At 43.7% G+C, this 18998-nt stretch overlaps 1 protein-coding gene and 1 long non-coding RNA gene across 7 annotated transcripts in view; both read right to left on the bottom strand.

Moving 5' to 3' along the window:
• Positions 1-18998, bottom strand: part of KALRN (kalirin RhoGEF kinase) — a 746508-nt gene that overhangs the window by 550838 nt on the left and 176672 nt on the right. The window lies entirely within an intron of this gene.
• On the bottom strand, positions 1961-17202 carry LOC122462493. Its single transcript, XR_006285052.1, has 3 exons — positions 17028-17202; positions 3154-3157; positions 1961-1970 (listed from the first exon to the last, which is right to left on the bottom strand). It is a non-coding gene; the product is annotated as an uncharacterized LOC122462493 (long non-coding RNA).

Here is an 18998-nt window from a genome sequence, read left to right as displayed (position 1 = left end):
TCCAGGACACCCTACTCTTGCAATAAATCACCCTGAGAGCTTTAAGGACCAAGAGAGGCTAGGAGTTCAGGTTTACTTCTCATTTGAAAGGTCAGTACAGACAGTATTCCCTAATACCATGCTCACATTAGTAACTTCAGAGAGTAGAAAGGTGCCTGCTAAATGCCAATACCAATTTCTGCAGCATTGTAGTTAATCTTGGGGAAATCTCCCACTCAAGAACTGACCAACCCAACCAGACACTTGAGCTAAAGGAGGGCTTTTCTTTAAACAAAATGACAGTGGCCTGTGATTCAGGATATGAAAGACCAAGCTTGTGGGTCCGGCATCCTTCAGGTGTGTAGGCAATTTATATAGTAACTGTATCTGCAGCATGTGTATTCTTTATATTGTATCTACACAAATAAAATGGACTGGATTTGAATACCCCACAATTACTGGATAGAAGAAGTTCCCTCCCTATCTATAGCTAATGCTGAGATATGTTAATTAACCATTAGATATTTCAAGCATAGTAATATTATCTATCTTGTTAAATAACTAGTTGAACAAGTGAACGGATCTTGGTTTGTATTATATTCTTAGGTTTCAGAGTAGCAGCCGTGTTAGTCTGTATTCGCAAAAAGAAAAGGAGTACTTGTGGCACCTTAGAGACTAACCAATTTATTTGGGCATAAGCTTTCGTGAGCTACAGCTCACTTCATCGGATGCAAGTGAGCTGTAGCTCACGAAAGCTTATGCTCAAATAAATTGGTTAGTCTCTAAGGTGCCACAACTACTCCTTTTCTTTTTGATTATATTCTTAGAAAGTTAGTCTAACCAGCCTTCATTTTCACTTACTAAATAAGATATTTACTTTTTAAAGTAAAACAGTGTCCTCCCGATGCTTTAATAGGCATTTGAAAGAGCAAATCTGAAACACTCAAAATACCTGAAGAAATTAAATACCGACTGTTAAATTAAGAAGGATTAAATTGATGCAATAATCTTCACTATGTAAGCGGGGGAATAGTCCCACTATTATGGGGAACTTTCCTGGCTTCTGCACTACCCCGGTGAAGTGGACTAGCGAAAGGATCCGGGTCCTCGCTCCCACTTCCTTTACCCAGTGGCCTCCCTGTCCTTGAGGACTCCCCTTCCACTCTCCTGTATGGCAGAGTCCTCGTAACCCCAACAAGGCTGGGCCCAGGATTCCTGGGGGGCTCGACCCCCAACCCTGTTGCAGTCACCTAGGACAGGGGCTAGGGTGTCCCCACTCCGGGGTACTCTCTCTGCACTGGGCACTTCTCTGACCCACTGACCATTACATACAAGTTAAGGCAAATGCAAGTTATTTAATCAACAATTAATTTAAAAAAGAATAAGGTAAAAATGGGAGAGGTTAAAGGGAACACATCAACCCGCTCTGTGGCAGGGAACATCATAAACAGTGTCTCTGGAATGTCAGAGCAGTTCACAGTCTGTTCCTTGTAAGTCCCAGGCCGCCTTCTCAGGCCCTGGCTGTGCTGCAGGGATGCTGTGGGTTGGACGCTTGCTCTGGTGGTGGCCACACGCTCTCAGGCTCTAAGTGCTAGGACCCTTCTTCCCAGTGTCGCCCCTGCCCTGTCAGGGTTACGAGCTGAGCCTGGCCTGCAGAGCCTCTTGGCTGAGGTGTCTCCCTGTGCTGGGCCCGCTGCTCAGGGTCCCCCTCGCTCTCCCCAGCTGCCCACCGCACCCATCTCCGGAATGCTCCAGCCCCAGCTCCACCACTCTGTCTCTGCACCGCTGCTGCTGCTCTGCCTCCAGCTCCCTGGGCTGCTTCTTTGGTCCCTCTGGCTCTGGTTGCTGCAGCTCTGCTCCCAGGACAGGTCTGCTCTGCAGGCTGCTTCTGTGAGACTGCTCCCAGCACTCACCTGCTTCCTGGGCTGCTTTTCTGGCCCCTCTGGATCTGGCACAGCTCTGCTCCCCAGCTCAGCTCGGGCCCCTGCTTTCTCCTTAGCTTGGCCCCACTCTGTCTGACCCAGGCAAATCCAGCTCACACAGAGGACGGGACCTCCCTGGCCTCCTGACTCCCTGATTAGCCTGCCCACCCTGTCATTCAGGTTGACCTGGAGCATTGGCCTCTCCCCATTGTATCTGGGGGCTGTCAGTCTCAGGGTCCTGATTCCCCATCGACCCTTCCCCCTTTTAGTACTGGGAGCTAGCAACTAAAACACCCCCACTGAATGTTAGTAAGGGGGCAACAGTCCCCTTACAACTAGATACAAATTAAAATGCTCATGGCAAGCATATTGGAATAAGCCATTCTCTTTTGTATCCTGCTGGGCTGGCTAGCAAGCCCAGCTGAAACAGGCAAATTTACTGTGTTTTAATAACACAGTTATGGAATAGAGAGAGGTCTTGATACTATACTGTTCCCATAGTCGAAGGTTTATATGCAATGAAAAAGTTTTTATTTTGTAAAATATAATCATTTTTTTGGGCACAATCATAAAAATATATGCTAAGAAGATATAAAATCTAGGAGAACACTTCATTCTGTACTGGAGTGACTGGTTACAAACTTTCCCCTGACTTCATGCCACAAACCTTGCAATTACTGTTATTTATTTATAGACAATAGGAGCAGCGCTTTTCAAACCATGGCCCCAATTCAGGAAAACATGTGTACTCAGCAAGGTGCTTAAGCATGTGCTCAGCCTCATGCATGTGCTTAAATCAGTCACTGAAGTGAACAGAATTTAAGCACATGCTTAAAACCCACATAGGGAGACATATTCCCAGCCCTGAGAAGTTTAGAAAAGTGAAATTTAGAGAAGTATGATACACTGAGTCATAGCTCAAACACCAAGAAGCACACAGGAATTTGTTGTCAAGGCCTGAAATATACACTCACCCACTTTTTAGGAGTGAATTGGATGCTTTGTCTGACAAGTGCTGGAAGCAGCAGTACAATATTGACAAGTACAGTATCTGTTCAGTTTCACTGATACCTCTGGAGCAGCAGAGAAAATGATCAAATACCAAACTGTGCTTGCAAGTTTCTCTGAACTTCTTGGAGGGCAGCAGCAAAAGCAGGGACTGATTCCAACACTGTTATATGTATGGGGATGTTGGGGGCGGGAAAGGCAATGTTGATAGATGGGAAGGAGAAGAGACAGTCCTTCTCTTCACATGCCTCTCCTATTCATCCCATCACCTCATGCAGCTGAAGACTGAAAACATTCACTCAGTGTGCAGTGGCAGTCAAAATAGGTAACAGAATGTTGGGAATCATTAGGAAAGGGATAGATAATAAGACAGAAAATATCATATTACCTCAGTATAAATCCATGGTACGCCCACATCTTGAATACTGCGTGCCGCCCCATCTCAAAAAAGATATATTGGAATTGGAAAAGGTACAGAAAAGGGCAACAAAAATGATTAGGGGTATAAAATAGCTTCCATATGAGGAGAGATTAATAAGACTGGGACTTTTCAGCTTGAAAAAGCGACGACTAAAGGGCGATATAATAGAGGTCTATAAAATCATGAGTGGTGTGGAGAAAGTAAATAAGGAGGTGCTACCTACTCCTTCTCATAACACAGGAACTAGGGGTCACCAAATGAAATTAATAGGCAGCAGGTTTAAAACAAACAAAAGGAAGTATTTCTTCATGCAATGCACAGCCAACCTATTGAACTCTTTGCCAGAGGATATTGTGAAGACAAAGTCTATAGCAGGGTTAAAAAAAGAACAAGATAAATTCAAGGAAGATAGGTCCATGAATGGTTATTAGCCAGGATGGGTAGGGATGGGGTCCCTAGCCTCTGTTTGCCAGAAGCTGGGAATGGGTGACAGGTGATGGATCACTTGGTGATTACCTGTTCTGTTCATTCCCTTTGAAGCACCTGGCATTGGCCACTGTCGGTAGACAGGATACTGGGCTAGATGGACCTTTGGTCTGACCCAGTATGGCCATTCTTATGAATCCCTTTCTCTGTTCCTACTTTCTGAGCAATTCAGTTACATTTATAAAGATAAGTATCATTATCCTCACTGGGGATGGGGAAACAGATTCAGGATAACATCATGCAGCAAGCCATTGGCAAAGCTGGCATCAGAACACAGGTCTCCTGAATCCTTAGCCTATGCCCACCTACAGAACCATTCTAATATATTCCAGACCATGCAACAATTACACACTTTTTGGATCCTGCCTTAAAAAAGGGGGAGGAGGAGGAGCTACCAGGAACCCAAGACTGAACTTACAAAATCATCACAGAGCAAGAATTTTTTTTTTCCAAACCAATGTTTTGTTGAATCTTCTTTTTCCTTATCATATCCAACAGGTACTGAATGCCCTGCAAAAGGCATCCACTGACTTCCATATTGTACGCCTCTGAATTAGGGCTGCAGCAGACACTTTGTAAAGGCCAATCCTTATTTTGTCCTGTTAGGTGCATGCTCCTGAGAATATTTGCTTTGATAACCATAACACATAATGTAGTAAAAAGAAAAGGAGTACTTGTGGCACCTTAGAGACTAAGGTGTCACAAGTACTCCTTTTCTTTTTGCGGATACAGACTAACAGGGCTGCTACTCTGAAACCTGACATAATGTAGTGATTGGTCACTACAAAAACTAATTTTCCCCCTGCTAATACTCACACCTTCTTGTTGCTGTGTGAAATGGGCCATCTTGATTACATTGAACTCATTAGCACTACAAAAGTGATTTTTCCTCTCTTCTTTTCAACTGTTTAGAATAGCCCACTTCCACCTTAATTGAATTAGCTTCTTAGCACTGACCCACCCCCATCTTGGTAAGGCAACTCCCATCTTTTCATATGCTGTGTATTTATACCTCTCTACTGTATTTTCCACTCCATGCATCCGATGAAGAGGGTTTTAGCCCATGAAAGCTTATGCCCAAATAAATTTGTTAGTCTCTAAGGTGCCACAAGGATTCCTCGTTGTTTTTTCATAACAAGAAAGAATTTTATACATCACTGGGGCAGCACAACCATAAGGGTTTTCTACGATACCATTCAGCAAGATTCAATTTGACAACTATTTGAGATGGGCAGGATATTTTCATTCTATTGTATGAAATCTCTTGATATAAATTCTGAATAACTTACAAGATTTTTTTGTTCGGGTCTACTAACCTATTACAGATATCACTCACCTGCCAAACAACTGTAAGTTAATTTTCAATTATTAAAGATCATCAACTGAGATTCAATTAAGATGCATATTGAACAGAGAACTGATTTTTTTCCCCATTTCTTGAAAGTAATGCACTGCACATTTGAAATGATTTTTAAAAAATAATTTTCTGCCGGGGATCATCTGACCCTGTGAAATTTGTTCAATATAGGGCCAAAAAATTCATGAAAATAGTTTTTAAAAAGTTCAATATCACAGAACCTGTATCCAAAGTTTAATTTTGGTGGGATCTTGCACTTGAACTCAAAACTCTATCTTTAAGCCTAATCCAGGCTCAGGTCCAAATGCCACCTCCATAGGCCACCTATGACAGCCCTCCAGGATTACTTAAATTGATGCACAGAGAAAACTGGCAAATGAGATGTAAAGGAAAGTTAAACCTGAAGTATAATGTCTGGCAGTATAGTACTAGAAAATACAGTGCCTCTATCTCTTTACAGTACTGCTAATAACACAGAAGTTGGTCATATAAATTAGTGATTCTGGACTAGATTCTGCTCTCAATTACACAGGTGTAAATCGGAAAAAACTCCATTAAGATCCCTGTGTTTGTTCCTGTGTAAGAGGGAGCAGAATTTGGTCTTCAGCATTCTAATCTCACCCAATCGCCTTGTGAATTTCACACATTAACATATAGCATTCTCAGGTTTACCAGCTGCTTCCCTGATTATCCAAAAGGGAAGACCTATGGAAGCCTTTGGGCTTTCTCCACTGCCTTACACCAATTTTATATCAATGAATGTCTAAAGGAGTTACTGCAGATTTACACAAGAATATATGTGATCAGAGTCACAGGCCCTACACCTTAATTTACACTTGTGCAAAATGAGTAGAAGGTGCTACCAAATCAAAATGCTAGAGATTTACTGCCACTTTGCACAGTACAAATGGCAACATGTGATTCAAGACAGTAAGAAACAAGGACACCATCTCCATCAGTTCCTTCTTTTATAGTTGGTATAATTCATTATTGTTATTGTTTATTATTTGTATTAAGTCAGCCCCCATGCTATTATAAGCACTGTCCACACACCTGAAGAGGCACAATCCCTGTTCATGTCTGTTCACATGTATCCCAGTAAAGCAATACAAACTGCATTATGTTTCCCTTTAAATTATGGTTCTCCTATACATTGTTCTCAAGTAAACCCTCTGGTTGACCCAGGAGCACCAAAGACAAGATCTGGAGGGCTCTACATCCAGTTCTTCTCAGCCAGGAAAGTAAGTCAGCCCGGTGCAAGCTCCTTTAATGGAGAGAGGGGGGCAGGAAGGAAAATAGCAAGATGCAAGAGAAATACACACATGCGCATAGAATTAGTATCTTAATGTAGAGACAAAAAAAATCTGGCAGTTGCAGATGTCCATTTTTTAAAATCTATTGTTCATTGTTTTAGTAATGTTATCTCTTGATGACAGATGAGGCGGATATTGCTAGGAAACTAAATGATTTATTTGACTCAAAGGTCTGTGGGGAAAATGAGTAAAATGTGCTAAAAATTAAGAGAAGTTTCCTGGGGGCCAAAAATGAAAAATTAATGAAATGCGAGGTGACATCTGAACATGTTAAAAAAATAAATAAATAAGAAGGAGAACAACTATAACAAAACAGAGCTCTAGGATAGCCCAGCCAGTCAGAATCTCAGGGATGATGGACTGAATGAAATTTCACAGGCTCATGGTTTTTAAGGAAACAGGAAATTTCAGACATACTAAGTTTGACTTCCGTACTGGGAAAGGTTTTTGAGTTGGAACAGGATCAAATGGGAAATAACTTGAATAGGTAGAGATGAGCTAAGGAATACAGATTTACAAAAGGGAGGCATGGTAGACAAACTTTAGTAATTTCCTTTAGGGAGTAACAGTAAAGGCAGGCAAAAGTGAAGAATTTACTTGGACTTCTAGGTGGCTTTAGGGGCAGTGCCACATAAAAGACTAATGGATCAAATGGCAAGTAGGGTAGTGATGGTGGAATACTGAATCAGTCACAAAAGAGAACAGGAATAAATGGTTACATATCCAGGTAAGGACAAGAAATCAGTGTGGGACCTAGTCTTCTTTACAGAATACAGCAGGGTCTAGCAAATATTATGTGTCATCCCTCTACCTTAGCGCTATGACTCTGTGCTGAACCCAAATTTACTGCTACTGCCTGCCAGCCACTCAGTCGTCAATGTGCTGTTCACCAGCATAGTTTAGACTGTTCCACATCCCAGTCTCTCCAACTTCATCACACTAGTAGAGCTTAGGGCAACCAAACCACCATTGTGTGAAGGATCACAGATCTTGAATCCAGGTCCATGAGGCCCAAGCAGTCCTCAGACCACAGCGATCACTTGGCAGCTTGCTAGTGACAGCAGGGATTATGGGGCTGATGGACCCTAGCTCACCAGAGGCACTGCCCACAAAGCTCCTAATTGGAGGAGATGTCCAGCCTCTCTGATTTGCTCAGACTTGCTATTTGAGCCAGGAGGTGGCATAGGAAGTTGTCTGACCAACTAATTGAATAGCAGATTGGTGGTTATGGCTGAGGTCCTAGTTTGGTAAGATGGTTTGGAAACAGTTTTCTGCACCAATGAGCTGCTAGGGGAAATACCCAGCAAAGTCTACAAATTTATGCTTAGATTCCAGAAAGCACTTAATTATAGTTCCTGAATAGGGATGCTTTCCTGAATTGGGGTATACAGAGGACCTGCTAATACCCAGGAAGAGGGAGACTGGATCCAAAGAGACCTGGAAAAATGGGGAAATGGGCCAACCAGTCACTTAGGGATTATTCTCTAAATGGTGACAAGCTATAGAAAGGATCCAAGGACAGAAAGTCTATGGATGATAATAGACAGAGATTAGTTTATAATAATTAGAAAAGATTCAATTTATGGAGCATCTGACTGAGGTCTGTATAATTCTCTGGGGTATGGAGATCTCATCAGGATTCCCTCAATCTTTCTTTTAAAAGGCATTTCCAGCTTTAATTTTCAGATGGTGGTGTTGTCTAGAAAGTTTACCAATATCTTAGCCTAGAGTTGTTAGTACGATGTGTCTATAACATCAGATAAGTAGCACTCTCATATCAGAAGAACTGGCATTTTAACTTTAAGAAGCTGTGGGCCCGGGGAATTGACAGATGGGAAAGAAAGAAGCCAAACCTTCTTAGCTGAAAGGTGATAGACAGGCCTTACACTTGTACACCGTCAGGTCTCCAATTGTTTCAAAGTCTAATTTTCAGTTCCTTTTAATCATTTCTCTTGAATCCAAAATAAATTCGGACAGATGACATGATACCTAGACAAAACCTGAGACTCCCAATGGAAGGTGGAAAGTTCCCAAGGCTAGCATGATGTCAACTTTCAAAGCCAAAGAAAGTAAACTTTTCCTATACACAGCCATTACATTTCCTTTCTGTGCACCACCTCCTTCCTGTAAAAGAAAAACACTGACAGCTTAAAAGCAAGATCTTTTATTAAAAAACTACAGTCCTGAAAGAATCTTGTTGCCAGAAATACTGAATGCCTTGGGAGTGCGGCCAGGCTGAGATCAATTGAAGTAATTGTTCTCTGATTCAACAGGCATTTTCTTAGCACTAAAATATACTGCACTATGGAGCATCTCCGAGAAGATTCAAGCACTAAGAGGAATCAGCTATTAAAAATCTCACAGCACAGGAAACAGTCACATGTCTACTGAAACCAACCAAAGGATTTTCCCCTGGTTTGGACATTTAAGTCAGACAAGTCACCTGGTCATCCATCTATGGAACAGGGTTGAAGTGCTAATCAAGGGCTAGATTGAACAAATTGCATGTAGCCTGTAGTAATAGGAAGTATTGAGTCACACACTGGGGCGCATTCCCCCTTCTTTCCCACCCCCTTTGGGGTGGTATATATTCCAGGGGAATAGGATGGTAACTGGCCTTGTGCTCCTTAAAGCTCAGAGATTGGAAATACCCTTGGCCTTTATATATGCTGCCCAAGGAAAGGGGGAAGCCCCTTACTCCTTCCCCTCCCACTGTGCACCCACATAAAGGCCAGGTAGAACCCAGGCCCACATTTTGATTTTTTGGAAGTTACTTTCCCCTAGTTATTATTGACAGGGACCTTGGACAGCTTCTTGCCTATTTCCAGAGCACTGAGCAGGGATCAGGAAGGCATATCCCACGTGATCCATATCCTGTAGTCACAGGAATTGGGGAGCAGCCCTAGAGTTACTTCACTACTTCTCAATCTTCTTCTGTAGGATTCCATATCCCGGTTGTAGCTGAACTGCCAGATGTAAAATCTGATCAGATAGTTTAGAATTAAATGGTCTGTAGGCAACATTCCCCTAGGACCGGTAATGTGAATATGCGCAATTCTTGTGCAGGGCTGTGAGAGTAGTAGTGGAAAGTTCCTTGCATCCTGCTATGCAAAGGCTTGGCACAATCTAATCGAAAAGGCTTTTCAGTACACCAAAAATATTACCCATGCATAATGAAAGGCACTGCAATAGTATGGATTTACACACCGGTAGGTCTCCTCATTCTAAATAAGGTAGTTTTCCATGTCTTCATGTTTATTGAGTTTGACAAGGGGATATTATTAGCAATATAACACAGCAATGTTTGACTTTGAAGTATTAGGGTTCCCAGTAACATATCTACAAAACCATTTATATAGTTACTTGGAAAGTTAAAAGCATTTATTTTTTGCATAGTTAGCTACCTAAAGGGGTGGTTGGCCACTGACCTAATGCTCCAGCTTGCCAGACGGGCTGCCTACAAGAATTCCCTGCTGGTGTTTGCTGCCACAAAGTAAAGAAAAATCAGATCCTCAAGGTTCAAACTGAATTGAAACATAAAAGCCATGATATCTGCAAAGGTCATCAGTAATTTCATTGGTAGAGTTTAGCAGGGAAGCTCCCAGTTCAGGATCTGTCAATTCTGCCCTCTATAGTATCATGTTTGGGAGTGGGATGCTTTCAGGTGATATAAGGGATGATTTGACTAGAAAAGTGAACTGAAAGAAAAAGTCCTTTTTTGTTTGTTTTTGTTAGCGATGAACATTAAATAAAAAGAGAAGAAGCTATAAAACAACTGCAAAAGGCTCAGTAGGGGTTGACTTCCCTAGACATTTCACTTGGACCCTTTCATAACAGAGGACTGCAAATTGAAACTCCCTGGGTTGAGAGACTTCCAGGATTCTAGGGCTAAAATGTTTCATAGCTCAACAACTGGGTTTGAAGCCATCATATATAGTAATATTCTCACGCTATTGCCTATTTTACACTGGAATTAAAGTTTTCTATGTATTCAGCCTCATATAAGAAAAATCTCACAAGCACAAATCTAGAGTTAAAAATATACATTAGAGAACATGGTGATCTAAGCTAAATTCAGACTGGAAATAAGGCATACATTTTTAACAGTGAGGGTAGTTAACCATTGGAACACCTTACCAAGGGTCATGGTAGATTCTCCATCACTGACAATTTTTAAATCAAGATTGGATGTTTTTCTAAAAGAGATGTGCTCTAGGAATTATTTTGGGGAGTTCTATGGCTTGTGTTATACAGGAGGTCAGACTAGATGATCACTATGGTCCCTTCTGGCCCCGGAATCTATGAACTGCCCCGGAATCTATGAACTCTGGCTGAGATGGAATAAGAGCCTGATCTCTCACAATGAACCTCATTTTAAGAGGTTTGGGGGGGAAATTGTAAAGATATTTTCATTTTGACATTCATCTGCACTTCTTGGATTCATCTGTAATGGTGACTGGGGAATGGGCAGATATGATCCTTTTTACAACAATAATCACATATGGATATTATACATATGTATGGATAAAGAATCCCACAGGATTTGAAAGTACAGCAGGTCATACTCTGGGCCTCAGAACATAAAATTCTGCCTGTAATGGCCATTTGCTGGGATCATCACTTGCTAGAACCACTACTTTCCATGGGTCACATCCCCAGTCTAAAGATTAGAGTGGTATTGGCTACCCTGAAGAATTCTACATTCTGTATTTGGCCACACTTTGCCCTCCTTTGGCTTGATGTGTATTTTGACTTTCAAAGAATGTCAAGTTCACAGATGTTCAAATCACACAAAGAAGAAGAGAGAATTTGGGAGCCTGGGAATGAATGGCCTGGATCCTCCAGTCTGGTGCAGCTGCTCTGCACCTCGCAGGCTATAGATCTTGGTAGCTAGTCACAGGAAGGTCACTCTAGTGTAGAGGGATCCTCTGGTGGTGTAGTCCTGGTGTAGAAGTTCCTATACCATCACCTCACTGCTGACATAGGGGGCATGGCTAGGAAAGAAGGGGCTTCCCTGTAGACCACAGCTGCTGAGTTAGCTTCCAACAGCTCCAAGAGGCCAATGTAACTGATTGTCTGAGCTACACCAGGGACCGGGACTGGGATCAGGCCTGTCCAAAATTTGGGGGAGTGCAAAGGCCATTTTTCAGTGCAACTCCCTTCCTGAGCTGTTGTGTTTATTCCTTGTCTGTAGTCAACAATCTGGGCCTCTGAGTGTGTCTGTGTTTGCGCACACTCATGCATGTGCGCATGTGTGTGTGCTTAAGGAAGCTGATTTAAAGATGTTTTAGAAATATAACATATGCTACTAACCCAACGTATTTAATTGAAAACATATTGCCATTTTAAAGTGCAGGGAATTTTAGACTGAAATCCTTCCCCCACACTGAGGTTAAAATAAACTATGTTCTCTGACAAACTGAATAAATAGGCACAGAATATAGAGAGAGACAACGAGACATGGCCACTTCTACAGGATCTTGTTTCCTGCATTATGACCATGAACGTCATCAGTAGAATATAGAACAACAATAAGAATAGCATATTAGTAGCACCTCCCAGAAGGCTCACCGAAAGCTTGAATCACCGAAAGCTTATTTTATGTGGGAAAAACAGCACTTGACCTTTTACTCTAAAGAGACTGGTATAGAAATGAGCCCTATAAAATGGTATCACTCAGGCTGTGTTAAAAGAGAGAAAACTTCTTCATTCTCTGAAATAAATCCATAACTTTAGAGTTGTGCGCTGATTATCCCTAAGTGCAGAACAGCAGGGGCAAGGAGGGTATTCAGCACATAACAGACTTCAGGTTTTATCTTTATTTCCTTGATTCCAGGTTTAGACAGCAAGACTTCCTGGCTCTCACCTGGTGGCATGGTCTCTTCAACATGCATAAGAGCACAGAACCACCATAGTGGAACAGATGAATGATTCACTTAGTCCCCAGCAGTGGCCACATGCTTCAGAGGAAGGGGTTATGCTGGTGTTCTCTGCACTATATGTACAATAGTGACCATGAGAATTCACTGCAGGTTGGAATTAGCATACATACGGGACAGAAGAGCTGGGCTTGCATTTTTTTTAAAACTCAACAGTGTGGATGGTTCTGCTGCCACTGAAGTTAATGGCAAAGCCACCACGGACTTCACTGAGAGCAGGATTGAACTCTTGCTTTGATAAAGTGACATCTCCAGCATGACACATGTAGTGCAACATATGGATCAGGGTGCATTTGGGAGCCTAGATATTGGGCCAGAGAGAAAGTGAAAATAGATTTTGAAATCATTGAGATGCTGAATCTCCCTCATCCCCTTGCTATTTGGGGCATTTGACACATCATCCTACAACTCTTTCCTCTGCAGTGTTTGCAAGTCACCATTTAGGTAAACTAGTTTATATTCAAACTTTTAATGAAAAATGATGGAACTACCAAATCCCAGAGCACAGAAACCACCCAGGGCCTGTGCCTCTTTGCTATGTGCTGCTGAAGGTGAGTTTCCTGGGATGAGTGGCCTAGATCTCATTACAGCTCTAAGCACTTTGCTGTACAGCACAGCTGAGATATCAGATTTTGTACATTTGGTCACAAAGTATCAAAGATGAGTGATGGGTAAGAGAATTAGGTCACCTACTCCAGCCTGTGATGGGCTGTTCCTGACAGTATGTTATTATTTACTCAGCACCATTGGGGTCATTGGTGCTTCACAGATAAATAAAACATGACAGATCCCTGTTCCAAGGAGCCTTAATTTACAGGCCAGACCCTAGAGGATGCTAAGTGCATCCTTGAGGTGCTAAGTGCTATCAACTCCCACTTAACTTCATCAGATTAAAGGAATGCTCAGCACCTTGCAGGCTATGGCCCAAATGTATCTAATCAGCAGTGGTGTGTCTAGTCATCTAGTTTTAACATGGTAGACGAGCTGAGAAGACATATACTGTGGGGCACAATTCTGCACAGGATAGAGAGAGGATGGAACGGATTACATAGGTTCTCATGTCACTTGCTGGAGGATTCTCTGCTACTTGAAGTCTTTAAACCATGATTTGAGGACTTCAATAGCTCAGACATAGGTGAGAGGTTTATCGCAGGAGTGGGTGGGTGAGATTCTGTGGCCTGCGTTGTGCAGGAGGTCAGACTAGATGATCATGGTGGTCCCTTCTGACCTTAATATCTATGAATCTATGTCTGGTTTCCATTATAGTGTGATCAGTTACACAAAGTCCAAAATCTCAAATAAGCTGAACAGAAAAGTCCTCACTAGTGTGAATAATACAGGCTGCCCATCACAATAGCTCTTTGTCTGGATCAGGGGAATGAAACCTCTCTGACATGGTGAAAATTATTCTCTCAAAATACTCTCTGCCCCAAACTGTTTATTTCTGGGGGGTTTGATCAACTTCACGCAAGTCTAGCCTATGATCTTTGGATACATATAATGTAGCTCTGAACTGGCTGCAGCTTTAAAGTTGCTTCTGAACAGGCCAGTGATTCACATCTAAGAAAGACTAGGGGAGTTCTGGCCCTTCTTATTTTAAATCTGATTCACCTGCTGCCTCCAAATCCAATCTTTTAATTAACTTCGTCTTTTTCAGAAAGTTTTTTTCCTTGAATTCTCTTGCAATGATTGTTAAAAAACTAATCTTTAAATCTCCAAGTAATTTAAACTGCTCCCCTCATGTAATCCTTCCTCAGGGTATTGCTACAATTGCATAAAAACTTCAGCTCACGCAGGCAGGTCTCTCTTTCTAATTAAGCTTATCCTGGTGCTAATTGTAACATGGCCCCGGTCTACACTAGGAGTTGAGGTCGAATTTAGCAGCGTTAAATCAATTTAACCCTGCACCCGTCCACACGACGAAGCCCTTTTTTTCCGACTTAAAGGGCTCTTAAAATCGATTTCCTTACTCCACCCCTGAAAAGGGGATTAGCGCTGAAATCGGCCTTGCTGGGTCGAATTTGGGGTACTGTGGACACAATTAGACGGTATTGGCCTCTGGGAGCTATCCCAGAGTGCTCCATTGTGACCGCTCTGGACAGCACTCTCAACTCAGATGCACTGGCCCGGTAGACAGGAAAAGGCCCGCGAACTTTTTAATCTCATTTCCTGTTTGGCCAGCGTGGCAAGCTGCAGGTGACCATGCAGAGCTCATCAGCAGAGGTGACCACGATGGAGTCCCAGAATCGCAAAAGAGCTCCAGCATGGACCGAAATGGGAGGTACGGGATCTGATTGGTGTATGGAGAGAGGAATCCGTGCTATCAGAACTATGTTCCAGTTTTCGAAATGCCAAAACATTTGTCAAAATCTCCCAGGGCATGAAGGACAGAGGCCATAACAGGGACCCGAAGCAGTGCCGCATGAAACTTAAGGAGCTGAGGCAAGCCTACCAGAAAACCAGAGAGGCGAACGGCCGCTCCGGGTCAGAGCCCAAAATATGCCGCTTCTATGATGAGCTGCATGCCATTTTAGGGGGTTCAGCCACCACTACCCCAGCCGTGTTGTTTGACTCCTTCAATGGAGATGGAGGCAACACGAAAGCAGGTTTTGGGGATGAGGAAGATGATGATGATGAGGTTGTAGATAGCTCACAACAAGCCAGCAGAGAAACCGGTTTTCCCGACAGCCAGGAACTGTTTCTCACCCTGGACCTGGAGCCAGTACCCGCCGAACCCACCCAAGGCTGCCTCCCGGACCCGCCAGGCGGAGAAGGGACCTCTGGTGAGTGTACTTTTAAAATACTGTACATGGTTTAAAAGCAAGCATGTTTAATGATTAATTTGTCCTGGCATTCACGGCTCTCCTGGATGTACTCCCAAAACCTTTGCAAAAGGTTTCTGGAGAGGGCAGCCTTATTCCATGGTAGGACACTTTACCACTCCAGGCCAGTAGCACATACTTGGGAATCATTGTAGAACAAAGCATTGCAGTGTATGTTTGCTGGTGTTCAAATAACATCCGTTCTTTATCTCTCTGTGTTATCCTCAGGAGAGTGATATCGTTCATGGTCACCTGGTTGAAATAGGGTGCTTTTCTTAAGGGGACATTCAGAGGTGCCCATTCCTGCTGGGCTGTTTGCCTGTGGCTGAACAGAAATCTTCCCCACTGTTCGCCACGGGGAGAGGGGAGGGGTTAGCCACGCGGTGGGGAGAGGCAAAATGCGACCTTATAACGAAAGCACATGTGCTATGTATGTAATGTTAACAGCAAGGTTTACCGTGAAAGAGTGTACCCATTGGTCTATAAAATGTGTCTTTTTAAATACCACTGTCCCTTTTTTTTTCTCCACCAGCTGCATGTGTTTCAAGGATCACAGGATCTTCTCCTTCCCCGAGGCTAGCGAAATTTAGAAGGCGAAAAAAACGCACTCGCGATGAAATGTTCTCTGAGCTCATGCTGTCCTCCCACACTGACAGAGCACAGACGAATGCGTGGAGGCAGACAATGTCAGAGTGCAGGAAAGCACAAAATGACCGGGAGGATAGGAGGCGGGCTGAAGAGAGTAAGTGGCGGGCTGAAGAGAGGGCTGAAGCTGAAAGGTGGCGGCAGTGTGATGAGAGGAGGCAGGATTCAATGCTGAGACTGCTGGAGGATCAAACTAATACGCTCCAGCGTATGGTTGAGCTGCAGGAAAGGCAGCAGGAGCACAGACCGCCGCTACAGCCCCTGTGTAACCAACCGCCCTCCTCCCCAAGTTCCATAGCCTCCTCACCCAGACGCCCAAGAACGTGGTGGGGGGGCCTCTGGCCACCCAGCCACTCCACCCCAGAGGATTGCACAAGCAACAGAAGGCTGGCATTCAATAAGTTTTAAAGTTTTAAACTTTTAAAGTGCTGTGTGGCCTTGTCCTTCTCTCCTCCACCACCCCTCCTGGGCTACCTTGGTAGTTATCCCCCTATTTGTGTGATGAGTTAATAAAGAATGCATGAATGTGAAGCAACAATGACTTTATTGCCTCTGCAAGAGGTGATCGAAGGGAGGAGGGGAGGGTGGTTAGCTTACAGGGAAGTAGAGTGAAGCAAGGGGCGGGGGGGTTTCATCAAGGAGAAACAAACAGAACTTTCACACTGTACCCTGACCAGTCATGAAACTGGTTTTCAAAGCTTCTCTGATGCGCACCGCACCCTCCTGTGCTCTTCTAACCACCCTGGTATCTGGCTGTGCGTAACCAGCAGCCAGGCGATTTGCCTCAACCTCCCACCCCGCCATAAACGTCTCCCCCTTACTCTCACAGATATTGTGGAGCGCACAGCAAGCAGTAATAACAGTGGGAATATTGGTTTCGCTGAGTTCTAACCGAGCCAGTAAACTGCGCCAGCGTGCTTTTAAATGTCCAAATGCGCATTCTACCACCATTCTGCACTTGCTCAGCCTGTAGTTGAATAGCTCCTGATTACTGTCCAGGTTGCCTGTGTATGGCTTCATGAGCCATGGCATTAAGGGGTAGGCTGGGTCTCCAAGGATAACTATAGGCATTTCAACATCCCCAACAGTTATTTTCTGGTCTGGGAATAAAGTCCCTTCCTGCAGCTTTTGAAACAGACCAGAGTTCCTGAAGATGCGAGGGCATGTACTTTTCCCGGCCATCATACGTTGATGTTAGTAAAATGTCCCTTGTGATCCACCAGTGCTTGCAGCACCATTGAAAAGTACCCCTTGCGGTTTATGTACTCGCCAGCTTGGTGCTCCGGTGCCAAGATAGGGATATGGGTTCCGTCTATGGCCCCACCAAAGTTAGGGAATCCCATTGCAGCAAAGCCATCCACTATGACCTGCACATTTCCCAGGGTGACTACCCTGGATATCAGATCTTTGATTGCGTTGGCTACTTGCATCACAGCAGCCCCCACAATAGATTTGCCCACTCCAAATTGATTCCCGACTGACCGGTAGCTGTCTGGCGTTGCAAGCTTCCACAGGGCTATTGCCACTCGCTTCTCAACTGTGAGGGCTGCTCTCATCTTGGTATTCTTGCGCCTCAGGGCAGGGGAAAGCAAGTCACAAAGTTCCATGAAAGTGCCCTTACGCATGCGAAAGTTTCGCAGCCACTGGGAATTGTCCCAGACCTGCAACACTATGTGGTCCCACCAGTCTGTGTTTGTTTCCCTAGCCCAGAATCGGCGTTCCACCGCATGAATCTGCCCCATTAGCACCATGATGCCCACATTGCCAGGGCCTGTGCTTTGAGAGAAGTCTGTGTCCATGTCCTCATCACTCTCATCACAACGCTGACATCGCCTACTCGCCCGGTTTCGCTTTGCCAGGTTCTGGTGCTGCATATACTGCTGGATAATGCATGTGGTGTTTAATGTGCTCCTAATTGCCAAAGTGAATTGAGCGGGCTCCATGCTTGCCGTGGTATGGCATCTGCACAGAAAAAAGGTGCGGAACGATTGTCTGCCATAGCCCTGACGGAGGGAGGGGCGACTGACAACATGGCTTACAGGGTTGGCTTGCAGGGAATTAAAATCAACAAAGGGGGTGGCTTTGCGAGAAACTGAATGGCCCCCTCAAGGATAGAACTCAAAACCTCAAGGATAGAACTCAAAACTGGGTTTAGCAGGCCGTTGATTTCACGGAGGGAGGGAGGAGAAAATGAATACAAAACAAATCTGGTCTATTTCTTGTTTTGAGCCACTTCATCTATCTTTATACATCTTGCTGGCAGCAGACTGTGCAGTATGACCACTAGCCATCGTCATCTCCTGGGTGCTCGGCAGAAGACGGTGCAGTATGACTGCTGGCCATCATCTTCTGCTGACTGCTGATTAAAAGACAGTGCACTGTCATCAGGGAGAAACAAACAGAACTTTCACACCGTAGCCTGGCCAGTCATGAAACTGGTTTTCAAAGCTTGGGGTTGTGAAGAGGGACAGTGTGAGTTGCAACCCTCCACCCTTTCTTTATGGCTAGATGAGCAATGGGGGTCCCAAAACTTTCTTCTGTTGTAATATGGGGTCAATGTTACAGAAAAGGTTGTGAGTCACTGCATTAGATCAGTGCTGATTTGATTGATTCACAACACTGCAAGGCTATTTAATTGTTTTGATTAATATTTAATTTTAAAAAACCTTTACATTTCTATTCATCTAGGGCCAGATTGGGATAACCTTTCTCACACTGCCATACCTCACTCCACACAAGGAACGTCACTGACTTTACTGAGATGAGCCATGGTGTAAGGTACATCCAATGAAGTGAGCTGTAGCTCACGAAAGCTTATGCTCAAATAAATTTGTTAGTCTCTAAGGTGCCACAAGTCCTCCTTTTCTTTTTGTGGATACAGACTAACACGGCTGCTACTCTGAAACCTACTATTTAATGACACTCAGGAGATCACTAGCTGGCCCATTAAGTCTTGCAATATTTTATTTTTTAATTCCCTTCCAAAATCTATATTTTGAGCCTAAGATTAGTGGCAGTGTCCCTGTAAGAGACAGAAAGATAGACTGATTGAAGACTGAAGCTTTGTTTGGCTGGCTTTCAGGTCACTGAAATAGCAAAAAAAAAA

Source organism: Chelonia mydas, chromosome 11 (genome assembly GCF_015237465.2).
Source record: "Chelonia mydas isolate rCheMyd1 chromosome 11, rCheMyd1.pri.v2, whole genome shotgun sequence".
Classification (NCBI taxonomy): domain Eukaryota; kingdom Metazoa; phylum Chordata; order Testudines; family Cheloniidae; genus Chelonia; species Chelonia mydas.
Note: the sequence above shows the minus strand (reverse complement) of the source record. Positions and strands in the feature narration are given on the sequence as shown.